This window comes from Gossypium hirsutum, chromosome A07 (assembly GCF_007990345.1).
Source record: "Gossypium hirsutum isolate 1008001.06 chromosome A07, Gossypium_hirsutum_v2.1, whole genome shotgun sequence".
Taxonomy (NCBI): domain Eukaryota; kingdom Viridiplantae; phylum Streptophyta; class Magnoliopsida; order Malvales; family Malvaceae; genus Gossypium; species Gossypium hirsutum.
The window spans coordinates 56,022,097-56,027,573 of NC_053430.1; the positions used below are offsets into that span (position 1 = coordinate 56,022,097).

Below are 5,477 nucleotides of genomic sequence, written 5' to 3' on the forward strand. Positions count from 1 at the left end.
GGCGAGCTATCCAATCTGAGTTTCGAGCCCTTGGATTGATGCTTGTTGATTTTTGAGTGTTGTCTCGATATTCTAAAAATGAGTTTCTGACACTGAGATAAATTTTGTTAGCATCTTCTCAAGGTTCGGCTTTTTCTCTTGTTGGTAGGGTGGTTGTTGGAAGCCTAGAGGTGGTGGTCTCTGATTCCCTTGGCCTCCCCATGAAAAATTTGGGTGGTTCCTCCAACCTGCATTGTAAGTATTGCTATAAGGATTGTTTTGAGATCGAGGATTGTTACCCATGTAATTTAACTGCTCGTTCTCTATGTTGTGGCTATAAGGTGGGTATCCTGAACTGCTTGATCCACCTCCACTCGCTTCGCACTGCATTACTTGGTAAACCTGTGAAGAACTAAGAAAACTATCAATTTTCTTCTTCAAAAGTTCTACCTGATTAGAGAGCATGGTGATCGTATCGACATTATAAACGCCGACTATTTTCATTGGCTTTGTCCTCATAACTTGCCACTGATAGTTATTTAGTGACATTTCCTTTATAAATTCATAGGCATCTTTAGGTGTCTTACTATTGATGGTTCCGCCAGCAGCTGCGTCAACCATTTGTCGAGTCGAAGGATTCAGGCATTATGAAAGGTTTGAACTTGTAGCCAGAGTGGTAACCCATGGTGAGGGCATCTTCTCGAGAGGTCCTTGTATCTCTCCTATGCATCATAGAGTGCTTCTAAATCCATCTACACAAAAGAAGAGATATCATTACGTAATTTAGCCGTTTTAGCCGGCGAAAAATATTTTAATAAAAACTTTTCGATCATTTGTTCCCAAGTAGTGATTGACCCCCGTGGCAATGGGTTCAACCACTGTTTAGCTTTGTTTCTCAATGAAAAATTGAATAACCGAAGGTGAACAGCATCATTAGAAACACCATTAATTTTAAATGTATCACATAGTTCCAAAAAGTTTGCCAAGTGAGTGTTGGGATCCTGGTCCTGCAAACTATCAAACTGAATAAACTGTTGTATCATTTGAATTGTGTTAGGTTTTAGTTCAAAAGTATTTGCGGCTACTACAGGTCTAACTATGCTCGATTCAGTTCCTGTTAAAGAAGGTTTAGCATAATCATACATAGTGCGTGGAGTAGGATTCTGATTAACAGCAATCGTAGGAGGTAGCAGATTTTCTTGGTTTTCAGCCATCTCCTCGGTTATGGTTGAAGTATCGTTCTCTTGCTCTTCCTCTGTGTATCGTAAGCTTCGCCTTATTTCTCTTCGATTTCTGGAAACTGTACGATCGATCTCACTGTAAAAAAGTAGTGGTCCTGACGGGTTACTTATGGTCATAAACTAGAAAAACCTGTCAGAAAAAAATAAGAGAAAACTTAAAAAGAAAATAAAATAAAAACTTAAATTGCGAATAAAGTAAATGGCTAAAGTAATAAAAATCAAGTTTTCCTAATATCTTAGTTCCTCGGCAATGGTGCCAAACACTTGATGCATGATATTTATAACAGGTTTTAAAGATTTATAAATGAAACATTCTTGAGACTAACTTATTATCACGATTAAGGCAAGTGTACCTATCAAACAGTAGTATAGTTCAGCAAGACTGGATTGTCGAACCCAAAGGAACTACGAGTACTAGTGTTTACTTCATTTTTATTATCAAGCCTAAAAATTAAGAGGTTTGGTTATCTAAACTAATTACTAACTAAGAATGCACGGAAAGAAAACTCAGGAAAATACTTTTGGGAAAATTCGATTGATTGAGATAATACCTATGGAAAAAAGCCACCAAGACTTCACTTGTTATTTGACTCTGAATCAGACGATTTATTCATTTGATTTGATCCGTAGAAATCCCTAAGTTATATTATTATCTCTCTCGAGACTAATAACGTCTAACCCTAGGTTAAATAATTGAAACCTCTTTCTAATTAACACCCTAGATTGCATTAAGTCGATCTATGGATTCCCTTATTAGGTTTCACCCTAATCCGGCAAAATCTTGTCACCCTATCTCTAGGCGCGCAATCAACTCCGCTTAATTATGACAATTTTACTCTTAGACAGGGTCTATTCCTCCTCTGGATAAGAGCGTTAACTTGAATCAATATCCTGGAATATTAAAACAAGAATTAAGAACACATAATCATGAACAAGTCAAATATTTATCATACAATTCAGATAATAATAACAATATATGTCTTAGGTTTTATTCCCCTTAGATATTTAGGGGGTTTAGTTCATATTTATGAAAAAAAACATCTCAAAAGCATAAAGATAACAAAACATAAGAAAACCCAAAACTCCTAAAGGAACTTGAAGGGAGATCTTTAGTCTTAATGATGAATCCGGCTCTTGAGATGGATCAATCGGCTTTCCTTGAGTAATTCCTTACTTTCCTACTCTGTGTCCCCCGTCTAAGTGCCTCCTCAGGTGTTTAAATAGGCTTTGGAATGCCTAAGAGCCCTCAAAATTGGCCTTTTCCGAATTAGGCTAAACTTGGGCTCGGCAGGGACACGCCCGTGTGACACGCCCATGTGTGATTACTCCAGCCCGTGGTCAAGGCTGTTAAATAGGCACGGGCGTGTGGTCTACCTGTGTAAGTCATGCTTCGGTCTTGCCAAATTGACACGGCCGTGTGACACACCCGTCTGAGGAAGTCTAGACAGTGTTGTTTTCCTATGTGGGTCCATTTTCTCCGTTTTCGGCCTGTTTCTCGCTCTTTTCACTCTCCTATGCTCATCTAAGTATAAAACATGAAATTAAAGGATTAGGAGCATCGAATTCACCAAATCTAAGGAGAAATCATCCGTAAATGCGCTAAGCATGGGATAAGAATATGTATAAATTACGGTTTATCAGCAACAACTTAGTTAGAGGTGCAGCAATTAACGAAAACCCCTCCACAAAACGTCTATAATACCCTGCCAGACCTAGAAAACTTTGAATCTTAGATATCGAATTAGGTTGCTTCCAATCTAGAACAGCTTCAATTTTTCGAGGGTCAACCCTAATCTCCTCAGCAAATACCACATGTCCTAGAAAAGTTACCTCTCATAGCCAGAATTCACACTTGCTGAATTTAGCGTACAGTTGTTTATCCTTCAAAATTTGCTGAACCACTCAGAGATATGCATCATGTTTATCTTAAGCTCTCATATACACCAAAATTTCATTTATAAGCACCACTATGAACCAATCCAGGTAGGTCTGGAACACTCGGTTCATTAAAGCCATAAAACCCACTGGTGCATTCGTCAGTCCAAACGGCATCACTAGGAACTCGTAATGACCATAATGAGTCCTAAATGTTGTCTTGTAAACATCAGTCTCCGTAACCCTCAGTTGATGATACCCCAATTAGAGATCAATCTTAGAGAAGACCGAAGCTCCTCGAAACTGGTCGAATAGATCGTCTATCCTTGCTAAGGGTACTTATTCTTAATAGTTAATTTATTCAATTGTCGGTAATCGATGCAGATACGCATGGTTCCGTCCTTCTTTTTCACAAATAAAACCGGTGCTCCCCATGGAGACATACTAGGGTAGATGAACCCTCTGTCCAATAACTCTTGATTGAGTTTTAAGCTCCACAAGCTCCTTAGGTGCCATTCTATAAGGGGTGATAGACACCGGAGCTGTACCAGGTAGGAGCTCAATCCCAAACTCGACTTCATGGTTCGGAGGTAACCCAGGTAGTTCATTGAGAAAGATATTCGAAAAGTCCTTAACTATTCTGATATCTTTAATGGATGAAACCTTAGAACCAGAAGCACTGATGTACGCTAGATACACCCACAACCGTTACGAACCAACTTCTCAGCTCTAAGCGTAGAAATCACATTTGACAGATAATCCCGACGCTCTCCAATCACAACTACCTCGTCACCCTCCCCAGTTTTTAGTATCACCCGTTTAGCAGCACAATCCAATTTCACTTGATGCTCAACCTGTGACAACCCGAATTAGGGCCTAATCGGAATAGTGGTTTCGTGACCACAAATTTGAGATAGAAATAATTGTTTTATAATTATTTTGAGGTTTATGATATGATTTCATGATTGAGAGAAAATTTCGTGATGAAATTCTATGCATTAAGCGCTTAAGTTAAGATTAGGGACTAAATCGAATAATTTGCAAAACTTGTGTTCTAGAAGTTTTTAGTATGAAATTGCTTTGGAATATTAATTGGGAGGTCTTAAATATAAATTTGATCAATTTCTAAGTTTATGGACAAAAATTTGACATGGATGGAATTTTTGGAAAGTTTAGTAGTAATGGCATTTTGGTCATTTGTATATTAAATGAAATAAAATGGGAAAAATAACACAAAAATGCTCATCTTCTCATTTAGTTGCTGATAAATTTTGCTCTCCTCCATAGCTAGGGTTTCTTCAATTTTCAAGCTTCATAGTAAGTGATTTCACGCCCCGTTTTTAATGATTTTTATGTTTTTGAAATCCTGACAGCACGATTTAGCTTATGTTAGCAATAATTCAACCTAGGGTTCATATTTGGAAAAATACCCATAGGTGAAATTTGTGTATTTTGGTGTTTTATGATAGAATATGAGGTTTTAAACTATTTTAGACAACTTGTGCTACTCGGTTTTGAGTGAAAACGAGTAAAAGGACTTAATCGGTAAAAATACCTAATGTTTATAAGTACATGTTAGAGTGCGAATTTGATGTTTCCATAGAAGATAAAAATTTTTAGCATGTCATAAAACTTAGGAATAAGGGCTAAAATTAAATTTTCGAGCCTAGGGGCAAAATCATAATTTTGTAAAAGTTAGGGGCAAAACTGTAATTTTTCTATAATGTGATTTTTTGGACTGAAATAAATAGTATGAGTGTTAAATGAGCTAAATGTTTTGCTATAGATCAAGAAAGACTTGGAATCGATCGTGACCGGGGAAAAGAAAAGCTTCCGGACTAAATTATAACATTTCTAAAGTTTGCAGCGAGGTAAGTTTGTACATGAATAATTTATCGATTTTTTCTATGTTATTTTATGTTGTTATCATATGAATTGGTGACTGTCCATAGAATGATTAAATGATAGAAACTTGCAAATTTAGTTAGATTATGAATAAGTGTTAATGGTGAAAAAGGAAAGATTTTTCGGTAGAACCCTCGGAACAGGAACAATATGAATGACCCATTGTGAATACATACTACGTGTACCATACTGTTAAGTCGCATGTGTAGTACTTAGTGCAGGCTACTATGCGTACTCAATGACTTCGATCACGTGTGTAGTACTTAGTGCAGGCTACTATGCGTACTCAATGACTTCGATCACGTGTGTAGTACTAAGTGCAGGCTACTACGTGTACCAGATTGTTGATCGCATGAGTAGTACTAAGTGTAGGCTACTATGCGTGTCAGATAGCTTCGGCTATAAGTGTGGAAAGGGGAAATATGTGTAAACAATGGTATATTTGTTGTTTTTCTATTGAGTTCAACGGGGAGAATC

At 37.3% G+C, this 5,477-nt stretch overlaps 1 non-coding gene across 1 annotated transcript; it reads left to right on the forward strand.

The window, feature by feature from the left end:
- Nucleotides 1-657: 657 nt before the first annotated feature.
- On the forward strand, nt 658-764 carry LOC121204270 (small nucleolar RNA R71). The gene has a single exon (XR_005899198.1). It is a non-coding gene; the product is annotated as a small nucleolar RNA R71 (small nucleolar RNA).
- Nucleotides 765-5,477: the final 4,713 nt, after the last annotated feature.